The 15178-nt window shown below is 46.5% G+C and overlaps 1 pseudogene; it reads right to left on the reverse strand.

Moving 5' to 3' along the window:
- Positions 1 to 228: 228 nt before the first annotated feature.
- On the reverse strand, positions 229 to 3911 carry LOC139409691 (uncharacterized; annotated as a pseudogene).
- Positions 3912 to 15178: the final 11267 nt, after the last annotated feature.

The raw sequence follows: 15178 nt of genomic DNA on the forward strand, positions 1-15178 counted from the left end.
TGGTTTGTTGTATTCCTCCAGGAGATGTTGCTGGTGCCACGGTGGAGATGGTTTGTTGTATTCCTCCAGGAGATGTTGCTGGTGCCACGGTGGAGATGGTTTGTTGTATTCCTCCAGGAGATGTTGCTGGTGCCACGGTGGAGATGGTTTGTTGTATTCCTCCAGGAGATGTTGCTGGTGCCACGGGGGAGATGGTTTGTTGTATTCCTACAGGAGATGTTGCTGGTGCCACGGTGGAGATGGTTTGTTGTATTCCTCTAAGTTCTAGAGTCTAGGAGATGTTGGTGGTTCTTTTAGCCAAGCCAGTGAAGAGAAAAGGATCCGCATCACCGTTTGGAACTGCTAGGGACCTATGGAGGGACAGATGGAGACAAACATCACATTGGAGGGTCATTGTAGGTCACATTCCAGTACCTACAAGTCTTGTGAGGTTGGGAGGTCCCCCAGAACCTTGCTAAAACAGTAGTAAAATGGATTGTAGCACTCTCACCTGTGTAGAATAAAGATGACTGTACAGATCCGTTCTCAGGAGGAAACCCTGGCATCGGACATCCAGAAAAAAGGCTGCCTTCCAAACCCCTCTCACCCAGCGTCAAGCTCCCTTCACTGGGATTATTACAGCTGCCATCCCCCCTGGAGCTCCGGGGAACCAGCTGGGGGCTGGGAAAGGGGCCTGGGAGATGCTTCATGCCCAGGTATGGAGCCCCAGACCAGGCAGGGAGAGCTGCCATGCCCTCCCCTGGCTGAGCCCCTTTGGATAGGGCAGGGATGGGGTTAGGGATGGCGGCTGTGGGGTAGGTTGGGTTAGGAATGGAGGTTTGGGGGTAAGAAGGTCTTGGGATTAGAAATGCTTCAGGGTAAGGCACAAAGAATTTGGGGGCCTGGGTAGAGAAGCTGATTCTACAGTCATTGGAAAGAATGGGAGTGGGTCTGGGTCCATTGGACTGAGTTGGGGAAGGTGACCTGTTTTGGGCAGGTGTAAGGCCACTGATATTTGAAGGCCTTTTTTCAAACATACAGTTGCCTGAGGGTGTGTGTGTGAGTGTTTGAGTTCTGGATGCGTTATTGGACGGTATGTGTGTGGTGTGTTTGGGGTGTGTGTGACGGAGTCCATTTACTGGCTTTGCTGGAAAACACTGTGGTATCTGCCAAGGTTGCCATTGTGTACTTTGCCGTGGCTGTTGCCAAGACTGCCTTGGGTCCTGATATGAAGGACCCGGACAGGGCTGCCCTGAGAACTGCCTTTTTGCATATCCAGTCCCAGAGTGGTATAACTCCAGGCTGGGCTGCATGGTTTGGTCAAAGGCCTCAGGGAGAATATTGTAGAAGTGTGGGAGAGGAACAGGGCTGTGGTTATTAAGGATAATATTTTGGATGGAGGGTATCCAGGACTCCGGTTGGTTGTTAATATGGGATGGTTGTGGGACCGTTCGGTTGCCATGGAGATAGCCACCACTTCCTTGAGTCTGTTGCCCTGCAAACGTGTGAGCTGCCTTGGGTAGTACGTTTGTGTTTACAACGCTGCGTGGCTCTCTAACAATCCCAGGACTACACCCCACCCCGTGCTCCACGCCACTAACAACTCCATTGCCCAGCAGCCTCTGCTCTTCATAGCTGTTGAGTTTAGAGGTCATGTGTGGACCACCCATCTGCCATCGGTTCTCACTGTGTGAGCCGTTCCCGCCATTGAAGCCCTTGTTGCCTGGCAATAAGGAACTCTGGGAGTGAGGGAACACGCCCAGTGTGTTCGGATTGGCAGTGTTGTGAGCAGGGAGTCTGTTTATTGGCTCAGTGGCCTGTCTCAAGCTGCCTATCACACATCCACCATCATTCTCCCTCATCAGAGCCTCCTCCACGTACGAGAACACATCATTGGCCAAGATATCATCCAGCTTCCCCGTCACATCCTGCTGTTCCATGTTGATCCTGAAGAGGGTGCTCTCCCACTCCCTCAGCTCTGCCTCCTTTAACCTCAGCCCCTCCAGGCCCTCCGCCCCCATCTTCCCCAGGATCTCCCCCAGAGAGTCCATCATGGTTTGGGCTGTGGGGTCTACCAAGCTGGGCCTATGGGGACCCTGGAGCTCCCCGGGGACACTCAGCAGAGCGTGGCTGTCCAGGAAGGCTCTCTCCAGGCCTGGGTCCTGGTCCTGGGGGAAGGCTAGGTCTAAGTCCGGGGAAAGGTCCTGGAGGTCCAGGCTAGGGTCCTGGGGCTGAGTGTAAACAGAGCGGTCTTGACAGAGTAGGGACCCCAGGAGAGAGGCAGGGTCCAGGTGCGTGTCCTCAGGGCTGGAGCCTGGGGGAGTGAGGCCTGGAGGGATGGGTGGTCCTGGAGGCATAACGGCAGTATCCAGAGAGGAACAGGACTCATACAGCAGAGCCTCCCCAGTGGCAAAGTTGAAGGGAAGCTCTATTCTCCGCTGACGCAGGTGCTCATCGCCCTCCTGGTTCCTGTAGATGGGTGACAAAGGTCAAAGGCCACTAAAACATACTTTATGTAAAACATAGCATGGAATGATACAACTATTTTGAGTAAAGATAAATGTCAACAGTAGGCTCACGTCAGGGCTTTCTGTCGAACGACGATGAAGTCGGGCCTCCCTGCCTTGAAGACGACCCTGGCGTTGGCCTGAACCCACACCCACACACCTGCCTTAGTCAGCAGCCTAAAAATGGTGAAACCAGTCTCTCCTGTTTTTATCACTACAGAGAGATAGAGGGGAGGAGCGAGAGAGAGGGAGAGATAGAGGGGAGGAGAGAGAGATATAGAGGGGAGGTGAGAGAAAGGAGTCAGACTCTGCATCATACTGAATGTTGGCTTGCAAAACACCAGATGTAAGCTTCAGAAAATGTTTACTCATATGCGTGTGTGTAATGAGTAACTACAATCTAACTCACTTTTGAGGTGGTTGTCTGCGCAGTACATCATGTCAGCAGCATGGATGAACTGGTAACCTGAGCCTCTAGTGACCAACTCTGTCTCAGAGTAACCCAGCACCACTTTACCTCTGGAGGGGATAGAAGAGACACATGGCGCACACACACGGCACACACATGGCACACACACACACACACGGCACACACACACACACACACACGGCACACACGGCACACATACACACACGTATGTGCAGAGACACACACACAGGTCAATTTATGAAGGTCCGATGCCGTAGCACATATTATTAGAAGAAAACCAACATTGTCCTCTCAAGTTCCCTCTATGTTAGTCCCAGGGAGGGTACAACGTTGTCAGTGATGCTGTGAGATGTGATGGGAGATGCACACATTGCTTCCCCTTCTTTCAGTCCAGTACCTGGTGTCTATACCCATAGGGTTATGGTAAGGGTTAACACACTACAGGGTTTGGGGGTTACTCCAGTACCTGGTGTCTATACCCATAGGGTTAGGGTAAGGGTTAACACACTACAGGGTTTGGGGGTTACTCCAGTACCTGGTGTCTATACCCATAGGGTTATGGTAAGGGTTAACACACTACAGGGTTTGGGGGTTACTCCAGTACCTGGTGTCTATACCCATGGGGGCGAAGTCCAGTCTGTGTTTGGTCTGGAAGATGAGTCTTGGTCCTGATCTCCATGACAGCCGGGGGCTGCAGGGGCGCAGCGATGGCAAGGAGGGCCAGCTGAGCGGGGGTCATGGCCACGTCATCCCCCAGCCTCCCCTGACCACACACATACTTCAGACGCCCCTGGAACTTAGAGGAGAGGAGAGACGCCTAGAGGAGAGAGAGAGCTCGTGTTGCATACAGTGATTCATTCACATGTATTTTTAGGCGAGTGCTGTCCATATCATTAATGGATTATGGTTAACCTATGGATCACATTTGATACAGTTGAAGTCGGAAGTTTACATACACCTTAGCCAAATACATTTAAACTCACAATTCCTGACATTTAATCCTAGTAAGAATTCCCTTTCTTAGGTCAGTTAGGATCACCACTTTATTTTAAGAATGTGAAATGTCAGAATAATAGTAGATAAATCATTCTATTTCACCTTTTATTTCTTCAAACAAGAAGACCCATTTGCGACCAAGCTTTAACTTCCTGACTGATGTGATTGAGATGTTGCTTCAATATATCCATATAATTTTGATTCCTCATGATGCCATCTATTATATGAAGTGCACCAGTCCCTCTTGCAGCAAAGCACCACCACATCATGATGCTGCCACCCCCGTGCTTCATGGTTGGGATGGTGTTCTTCCGCTTGCAAGCATCCCCCTTCTTCCTCCAAACATAACGATGGTCATTATGGCCAAACAGTTCTATTTTTGTTTCATCAGACCAGAGGACATTTCTCCAAAAAGTATGATATTTGACCCCATATGCAGTTGCAAACTGTAGTCTGGCTTTTTTATGGCGGTTTTGGAGCGGTGGCTTCTTCCTTGCTGAGCGGCCTTTCAAGATATGTGGATATAGGATTCGTTTTACTGTGGATATAGAGTGGGGCAAAACAGTATTTAGTCAGCTACCAATTGTGCAAGTTCTCCCACTTAAAAAGATGAGAGAGGCCTGTAATTTTCATCATAGGTCCACTTCAACTATGACAGACAAAATGAGAACAAAAAATCCAGAAAATCACCTTGTAGGATTTTTAATGAATTTATTTTGCAAATTATGGTGGAAAATAAGTATTTGGTCAATAACAAAAGTTTATCTCAATACTTTGTTATATACCCTTTGTTGGCAATGACAAGAGGTCAAACGTTTTCACACACTGTTGCTGGTATTTTGGCCCATTCCTGCATGCAGATCTCCTCTAGAGCAGTGATGTTTTGGGGCTGTTGCTGGGCAACACAGACTTCCAACTCCCTCCAAAGATTTTCTATGGGGTTGAGATCTGGAGACTGGCTAGGCCACCTCAGGACCTTGAAATGCCTCTTAAGAAGCCACTCCTTCGTTGCCCGGGCGGTGTGTTTGGGATCATTGTCATGCTGAAAGACCCAGCCACGTTTCATCTTCAATGCCCTTGCTGATGGAAGGAAGTTTTCACTCAAAATCTCACGATACATGGCCCCATTCATTCTTTCCTTTACATGGATCAGTCGTCCTGGTCCCTTTGCAGAAAAACAGCCCCAAAGCATGATGTTTCCACCCCCATGCTTCACAGTAGGTATGGTGTTCTTTGGATGCAACTCAGCATTCTTTGTCCTCCAAACACGACGAGTTGAGTTTTTACCAAAAAGTAATATTTTGGTTTCATCTGACCATATGACATTCTCCCAATCTTCTTCTGGATCATCCAAATGCTCTCTAGCAAACTTCAGACGGGCCTGGACATGTACTGGCTTAAGCAGGGGGACACGTCTGGCACTGCAGGATTTGAGTCCCTGGCGGCGTAGTGTGTTATTGATGGTAGGCTTTGTTACTTTGGTCCCAGCTCTCTGCAGGTCATTCACTAGGTCCCCCCGTGTGGTTCTGGGATTTTTGCTCACCATTCTTGTGATCATTTTGACCCCACGGGGTGAGATCTTGCGTGGAGACCCAGATCGAGGGAGATTATCAGTGGTCTTGTATGTCTTCCATTTCATAATAATTGCTCCCACAGTTGATTTCTTCAAACCAAGCTGCTTGCTTACCTATTGCAGAATCGGTCTTCCCAGCCTGGTGCAGGTCTACAATTTTGTTTCTGGTGTCCTTTGACAGCTCTTTGGTCTTGGCCATAGTGGAGTTTGGAGTGTGACTGTTTGAGGTTGTGGACAGGTGTCTTTTATACTGATAACAAGTTCAAACAGGTGCCATTAATACAGGTAATGAGTGGAGGACAGAGGAGCCTCTTAAAGAAGAAATTACAGGTCTGTGAGAGCCAGAAATCTTGCTTGTTTGTAGGTGACCAAATACTTATTTTCCACCATAATTTGCAAATAAATTCATTAAAAATCCTACAATGTGATTTCTGGATTTTTTTTCTCTCATTTTGTCTGTCATAGTTGAAGTGTACCTATGATGCAAATTACAGGCCTCTCTCATCTTTTTAAGTGGGAAAACTTGCACAATTGGTGGCTGACTAAATACTTTTTTGCCCCATTAAATACTTATTTTTCCCCACATGGTCCTTTGCTGTTGTTCTGGGATTGATTTGCACTTTTTGCACCAAAGTACGCTCATCTCTAGGAGACAGAACGCGTCTCCTTCCTGAGTGGTATGATGGCTGCGTGGTCCCATGTTGTTTATACTTGCATACTATTGTTTGTACAGATGAATGTGGTACCTTCGGGCATTTGGAAATTGCTCCCAAGGATGAACCAGACTTGTGGAGGTCTACAATTCTTTTTCTGGGATCTTGGCTGATTCCTTTTGATTTTCCCATGGTGTCAAGCAAAGAGGCACTGAGTTTGAAGGTAGGCCTTGAAATACTTCCGCAGGTACACCTCCAATTGACTCAAATTATGTCAATTAGCCTATGAGAAGCTTCTAAAGCCATTACATCATTTTCTGGAATTTTCCAACCTGTTTAAAGGCACAGTCAACTTAGTGTATGTAAACTTCTGACCCACTGGAATTGTGATACAGTGAATTATAAGTGAAATACTCTGTCTGTAAACAATTATTGGAAAAATTACTTGTGTCATGCACAAAGTAGATGTCCTAACCGACTTGGAAAAACTATAGTTTGTTAACAAGAAATTTGTGGAGTGGTTGGAAAACGAGTTTTAATGACTCCAACCTAAGTGTATGTAAACAACCGACTTCAACCGTATATGTATTTATCATATCTGTATGTGGCCCTACCAGGAAGCCGGAGGTGTTATCTAGCAGACAGCGGAAGCGACAGCAGAAGCTTCTCTCTCGGAAGAAGCTGTTGTCTGGAGGGATGTGCTGGGGCAGGTAGTTCATAGACTCACCATGAGGCCTGCTGCTAGATTGCCTGGCTGCAGAAGACAGATGACATTCCAATTAGATACATGTCTGAGATACTTGGGACTGTCCTATCAATAGCTGACCAACCACTAAAAGAAACATTTTCAGAGTGCTGTGGTCCATGTACTGTACACACCGTTTGGTCCGGCCTCTGAGTCGTTCTGGTTGGGGTTGAGGGCGACGTGAAGCTGACACCGGAACATGGCTCTGTCATCTATGTGGATCAGGTCGTACACACTCTGGTGCACCACATCAGACTGGGCAGCATTACATTCATCCAGAAATGAACCCAGAGTTAACATGCAGAATGCTACAAGTGTCATAAACATAGTGCCCAAGACGTCCATAATTCTACATCGAACGATTCCATAAATCAATAAGTTATGATCAGTGCCTTCGGAAAGTATTCAGACGCCTTGACTTCTCCCACATTGTGTTACGTTACAGCCTTATTCTAAAATGGATTACATCGTTGTTTTCCCTTATCAGTCTACACACAATACCCCATAATGACAAAGCAAAAACTGTTTTTATGACATTTTTGCTAATTTAAGTATTCAGTCCCTTCACTCAGTACTTTGTTGAAGCACCTTTGGCAGCGATTACAGCCTCATGTCCTCTTGGGTATGACGCTACAAGCTTGGCACACCTGTATTTGGGGAGTTTCTCCCATTCTTCTCTGCAGATCCTCTCAAGCTCTGTCAGGTTGGATGGGGAGCGTCACTGCACAGCTATTTTCAGGTCTCTCCAGAGATGTTTGATCGGGTTCAAGTCTGGCTGGACCACTTAAGGACATTCAAAGAGTTGTCCCAAAGAGACTTGTCCACTCTTGTGTTGTCTTGGCTGTGTGCTTAGGGTCGTTGTCCTGTTGGAAGGTGAACCTTTGCCTCAGTCTGAGGTCCTGAGAGCTCTGGAGCAGATTTTCATCAAAGATCTCTCTGCACTTTGCTCCGTTCATCTTTGCCTTGATCCTGACTAGTCTCCCAGTCCCTGCTGCTGAAAAACGCCCCCACAGCATGATGCTGCCACCCCCATGCTTTACCGTAGGGATGGTGCCAAGTTTCCTCCAGACGTGGCGCTTGGCATTCAGGCCAAAAAGTTCAATCTTGTTTTCATCAGACCAGAGAATCTTTTTTCTCATGGTCTGAGTCCTTTAGGCGCCTTTTGGGAAACTCCAAGCTGGCTGTCATGTATGTACCTTTTTGTCACGACTTCCACCGAAGGTGGTTCCTCTCCCTGTTCGGGCGGCGCTCTGCGGTCGGCGTTGCCGGCCTACCTGCCATCACCGATCCATGTTTCCTTTTCCGTTTGTTTTGTCTTTGGTTCATTCACACCTGGTTTTCATTTCTGTGTGTATATTTACCTACCTGTTTCCCCGTTTAGGTTTGTGTGGGATTCTTTTCTTGTTGCTTGTGGAGGCTTTCCTCAGTGTTTTTCGCGTGTGTTTATTATAGTAAGGTGCGTTGTGTTTTTGTGCCTTATGGGAGTACCGTTAGTTCCCATTGTCTTGGGCGTTGTTTTGGGGTATTGTACTGTACCATTTTTTGGGACTTGCCCTTATTAAAATATACGCTACACTGACATCTCTGCTCTCCTGCGTTTGACTCCTTACCTACCTTCAGTGCGTAAACGCAACACTTTTACTGAGGAGTGTTTTCCATCTGGATATTCTACCATAAAGACCTGATTGGTAGTGTGCTGCAGAGATGATTGTCCTTCTGGAAGGTTCTCCCACCTCCACTGAGGAGCTCTGAGAGTGACCATCAGGTTCTTGGTCACCTCCGTGACCAAAGCCCTTCTCCCCCGATTCTTCAGTTTGGCCAGGAGGCCAGCTCTAGGAAGTATCTTGGTGGTTCCAAACAGAAAGCAGAGAAAATGATTATCGCTTCATATGAGCCGTGTGTGTGGAGGGTCACCAGATAACTCATGGAGGTCGTTTGGGTTGTCAGCGGCAGCAGTTTTATGGCTGTAGTCCTTAGCTTGAAGTCTTAATTCGTCTGGCTTCTGGTTCTAAAGGCAGTAGTTGAAGGTCTGTGTTCTCTAGGCCAGTTGTAATCTAATCTCTGTTCTCTGGCTGGCATTCATTCAGCACTGCGATCCTCCTTTCCTTCTCCCAATGACTCAACGGCACGGCAACAAACTCCCCCGTCTTGACTCTTTATCTCCAAGCCCCCTTCCCCTCCTTACAAAATAAAATACTCTTTGATGAACTAGCATCTCTCCACAACCTAAAAACTAAAAGAGTCAGGACGATCTACACACTTCTTTCACTGCAGACTCAAAGCATCATAATGTCACCTAATACATCCAGCATTGCAAAAGTACCGGTAGTGAGCACACAGGGCTGTACAAAATGTGAAATATTTAACTTCATTCAATGAAACATAACAAATTGGAAAGATTTAGCAACTTTCCACTTTCACAACTTGTCGCTCTACACAGTAACCCTATACCCTCTGTCTAACCTCCCTCCTCCCTTGCTTTGTTTTGCCCCCCTTCACTAACGTCCCTTCCTGCCTCCCTTCCTCTTCCTCTACTCTCTCTCCATCCTCTACTGCGCTCTGTGTGCTGGCGAGGTGAAGAGTTCACACGAACACGCTGCACACCACGCCAGAGAGATGTGGTCTGTGAGACGGGAGGGGGGCTAAACTGGCTCTCTACACTACACTACACTACACTACACTACAGGACAGGATATGCAGCTTTACTTGATATACCCCATTTGGGTTAGATCTGGTTTCAGGTCTGGTTTCAGGTATCCTAGAGACAGAGGCGAGGGAGACTACAGTACAGTACTGTACATTCAGAGAGTTAGTTGACGTTAAGTTTAGGTTTCAGTTCCGCTCCGGTCTGGTTCGTTGGGAGATGGAGGGGGCTCACACTCGAAGGGAAACTACAGTAGTCCAGAATGAGCCAGTTCATCTACACACACACACCTGGCTGGACCACAGGAAAGGGATGGCAGGTGCGTGTGTGTGTGTTCTGATACTGCCCCAGTTGGAAAGGAAGTGCAGGCAGAAGGAAGTGACAGGATACAAAAAGCGTTACTATGAAAGCCACATTATGAAAAATAACACAACAACAACAACAACACATCAACATGTCCTGTCCTGTTCTCCTACACTGCCATGTCATATCCTGCCCTGTCCTGTCCTATCCTGCCCTGTCCTGTCCTGTCATATACTAAACTGTCCTGTCATATACTGTCCTGTCCTGTCATATCCTGCCCTGTCCTGTCCTATCCTGCCCTGTCCTGTCATATACTGCCCTGTCCTGTCATATACTAAACTGTCCTGTCATATACTGTCCTGTCCTGTCATATACTGCCCTGTCCTGTTGTCCTCTACTGTCCTGTCATGTCATATATTGTCCTGTCATATACTGCCCTGTCCTGTTCTCCTATCTGTCTTTTACTGTCCTGTCCTGTCATATACTGTCCTGTGTGACCTTTCCTCCTATACTGTCCTGTCTTGTCTTTTACTGTCCTGTCCTCCAATACTGTCATGTCCTCCTATACTGTCATGTCTTTTACTGCCCTGTCCTCCTATACTGTCATGTCCTCCTATACTGTCATGTCCTCCTATACTGTCATGTCCTCCTATACTGTCCTGTCCTCCTATACTGTCCTGTCCTGTCCTCCTATACTGTCCTGTCTTGTCTTTTACTGTCCCGTCCTCCTGTACTGTCCTGTCCTGTCATATACTGTCCTGTGTGACCTTTCCTACTATACTGTCCGGTCCTCCTATATTGTCCTTTACTGTCCTGTCATGTCCTCCTATACTGTCATGTATTTTACTGCCCTGTCCTCCTATACTGTCATGTCCACCTATACTGTCCCGTCCTCCTATACTGTCCTGTCTTGTCTTTTACAGTTCTGTCCTGTCATATACTGTCCTGTGTGACCTTTCCTCCTATACTGTCCTGTCTTGTCTTTTACTGTCCTGTCATATACTGTCCTGTGTGACCTTTCCTCCTATACTGTCCGGTCCTCCTACATTGTCCTTTACTGTCCTGTCATGTCCTCCTATACTGTCCTGTCCTCCTATACTGTCCTGTCTTGTCTTTTACTGTCCTGTCCTCCAATATTGTCATGTCCTCCTATACAGTCATGTCATATACTGTCCCGTCCTCCTATACTGTCCTGTCCTGTCATATACTGTCCTGTGTGTCCTTTCCTCCTATACTGTCCGGTCCTCCTATATTGTCCTTTACTGCCCTGTCCTCCTATACTGTCATGTCCTCCAATACTGTCATGTCTTTTACTGCCCTGTCCTCCTATACTGTCATGTCCTCCTATACTGTCCTGTCCTCCAATACTGTCATGTCTTTTACTGCCCTGTCCTCCTATACTGTCATGTCCTCCTATACTGTCCTGTCCTCCAATACTGTCATGTCTTTTACTGCCTTGTCCTCCTATACTGTCATGTCCTCCTATACTGTCCTGTCCTCCTATACTGTCATGTCTTTTACTGCACTGTCCTCCTATACTGTCATGTCATCCTATACTGTCCTGTCCTCCTATACTGTCCTGTCTTGTCATATACTGTCCTGTCCTCCAATACTGTCATGTCCTCCTATACTGTCATGTCTTTTACTGCCCTGTCCTCCTATACTGTCATGTCCTCCTATACTGTCATGTCCTCCTATACGGTCCTGTCCTCCTATACTGTCCTGTCTTGTCTTTTACTGTCCTGTCCTCCAATACTGTCATGTCCTCCTATACCGTCATGTCAAATACTGTCCCGTCCTCCTGTACTGTCCTGTCATATACTGTCCTGTGTGACCTTTCCTCCTATACTGTCCGGTCCTCCTATATTGTCCTTTACTGTCCTGTCATGTCCTCCTATACTGTCATGTCTTTTACTGCCCTGTCCTCCTATACTGTCCCGTCCTTCTATACTGTCCTGTCTTGTCTTTTACTGTCCTGTCATATACTGTTCTGTGTGACCTTTCCTCCTATAATGTCCGGTCCTCCTATATTGTCCTTTACTGTCCTGTCATGTCCTCCTATACTGTCATGTATTTTACTGCCCTGTCCTCCTATACTGTCATGTCCTCCTATACTGTCCTGTCCTCCTATACTGTCCTGTCTTGTCTTTTACTGTCCTGTCCTCCAATATTGTCATGTCCTCCTATACAGTCATGTCATATACTGTCCCGTCCTCCTATACTGTCCTGTCCTATACTGTCCTGTGTGTCCTTTCCTCCTATACTGTCCGGTCCTCCTATATTGTCCTTTACTGCCCTGTCCTCCTATACTGTCATGTCCTCCAATACTGTCATGTCTTTTACTGCCCTGTCCTCCTATACTGTCATGTCCTCCTATACTGTCCTGTCCTCCAATACTGTCATGTCTTTTACTGCCTTGTCCTCCTATACTGTCATGTCCTCCTATACTGTCCTGTCCTCCAATACTGTCATGTCTTTTACTGCCCTGTCCTCCTATACTGTCATGTCCTCCTATACTGTCATGTCCTCCTATGCTGTCCGGTCCTCCTATATTGTCCGGTCCTCCTATATTGTCCTCCTATACTGTCATGTCCTCCTATACTGTCATGTCCTCCTATACTGTCACGTCCTCCTATACTATACTGTCCTGTCTTTTACTGTCCTGTCCTCCTATACTGTCCTGTCTTGTCAATTACTGTCCTGTCCTGTCATATACTGTCCTGTGTGTCCTTACCTCCTATACTGTCCGGTCCTCCTATATTGTCCTTTACTGTCCTGTCCTCCTGTCCTGTCCTATACTATCCTGTCTTTTTCATTTTTCTTTTAAAGTTATTGAGGGGCCCCTTAGGGAAGTTAGTACAGCACATACATAACCCGTGTACCAGTTGACTGTTCATCTGAACAATATCCAATCCATTAGAGGATTGTGAACAACTCAACTCAATTCAAAGGGGCTTTTTGGCATGGGAAACCTATGTGGGCGTTGCCAAAGCAAGTGAAATAAACAAATAAAAATGACAGTGGAAACTGTGGTGTGGTAGGCCAGGGTTAGGTTAATGACTGAACTAACTGGGCCTCAACCCTGCTCACCCCTCCCCCTTACCCCCTCACCTTTTCTTATCAACAAACACAGGAAACAGAGGCCTCATGATTAGCCAGGCACGTAGGGATGTGCATCTTTCCCTTTCAAGACGATTCGATATGCATCTAGATACCTGTGCTCCAATACGATAGAGGAATGATACATTTTGGTTTGAAACGATTCAATGCGATTCGGTTTGATTAGAGGAACGAATCGATGCGATTCGGTTTGATGCGATAAGATTCGATGCATTAACAGTTGTTGCATAAACACATACATTTTTCGTTCTAAATTCAAATCTGCTGCTGATGGAGCTCCTGAGCTGGGCCTCTGAGCTGACTGTGTGTGTGTGTGTGTAAATTATGTACAGAGTTACAAAACATAAAAACATTAGGAACACCTTCCTAATATTGAGTTGCACTCCATTTTGCCTCAGAACAGCCTCAATTCGTCGGGGCATCAAATAGTTGGGACTACAAGGCATCGAAAACGTTCCACAGGGATGCTGCTCCAAGTTGGCTGGATGCCTTTGGGTGGTGGACCATTCTTGGTACACAAGGGAAACTGTTGAGCGTGAAAAACCCAGCAGCATTTCAGTTCTTGACACAATCAAACCGGTGCATCTGGCACCTTACTACCATACCCCTTTCAAAGGCACTTAAATATTTTGCCTTGTCCATAGACCCTCTGAATGGTACACATACACAATGTGTCTCAACTGTCTCAAGGCTTAAAAATCCTTCTTTAACCGTTCTCCTCCCCTTCATCTACGCTGATTGAAGTGACATCAATAAGATATTATAACTTTCACCTGGATTCATGTCATGGAAATGTTTTGTACACTCAGTGTATATGTCTATGGTGGATGTAGTCACATGAGCTGAGCCATAAGGGAGACTAGTGGGCATCTACCACCCCACTATCAGATTGGGGGGGGGGGCAATGCAGCCTGTTTTTTTCTACCCTCACTTTTGATCTGAAAATCACTTACTTGTTATTTTTTCAGATTACAATTGTCTGAGCTAGTAATGTGTAGATATTTATCTTTAAACATGATCTATGACATAGCCAATGAATATAGAGCCTTGAATTTCACCCTCGTCTCAAAATCGAATGGTTTTTGACTGTTTGGAAGTTTTTATGGAGCGCTTCTCCTCCTGCTTGGACCATGTAGTGCCATGTAGTGCCGCTTACAAAAGTGATTGCAAAAATGATCAACTTTACCCTGTACAGTGAGGCAACCACCAATTGTGCAAGTTCTCCCACTTAAAAATATGAGAGAGGCCTGTAATTTTCATCATAGGTACACTTCAACTATTGACAGACAAAATTAGAAAAAAAATCCAGAAAATCATATTGTAGGATTTTTAATGAATTTATTTGCAAATGATGGTGGAAAATAAGTACTTGGTCAATAACAAAAGTTTATCTCAATACTTTGTTATATACCTTTTTTTGGCAATGACAGAGGTCAAATGTTTTCTGTAAGTCTTCACAAGGATTTCACACACTGTTGCTGGTATTTTGGCCCATTCCTCCATGCAGATCTCCTCTAGAGCAGTGATGTTTTGGGGCTGTTGCTGGGCAACACGGACTTTCAACTCCCTCCAAAGACTTTCTATGGGGTTGAGATCTGGAGACTGGCTAGGCCACTCCAGGACCTTGAAACGCTTCTTACGAAGCCACTCCTTCGTTGCCCGGGCGGTGTGTTTGGGATCATTGTCATGCTGAAAGACCCAGCCATGTTTCATCTTCAATGCCTTTGCTGATGGAAGGAGGTTTTCACTCAAAATCTCACGACACATGGCCCCATTCATTCTTTCCTTTACATGGATCAGTCGTCCTGGTCCCTTTGCAGAAAAACAGCCCCAAAGCATGATGTTTCCACCCCCATGCTTCACAGTAGGTATGGTGTTCTTTGGATGCAACTCAGCATTCTTTGTCCTCCAAACACGACGAGTTGAGTTTTTACCAAAAAGTTATATTTTGGTTTCATCTGACCATATGACATTCTCCCAATCTTCTTCTGGATCATCCAAATGCTCTCTAGCAAACTTCAGACGGGCCTGGACATGTACTGGCTTAAGCAGGGGGACACGTCTGGCACTGCAGGATTTGAGTCCCTGGCGGCATAGTGTGTTACTGATGGTAGGCTTTGTTACTTTGGTCCCAGCTCTCTGCAGGTCATTTACTAGGTCCCCCCATGTGGTTCTGGGATTTTTGCTCACTGTTCTTGTGATCATTTTGACCCCACGGGGTGAGATCT

Source organism: Oncorhynchus clarkii, chromosome 5 (genome assembly GCF_045791955.1).
Source record: "Oncorhynchus clarkii lewisi isolate Uvic-CL-2024 chromosome 5, UVic_Ocla_1.0, whole genome shotgun sequence".
NCBI lineage: Eukaryota > Metazoa > Chordata > Actinopteri > Salmoniformes > Salmonidae > Oncorhynchus > Oncorhynchus clarkii.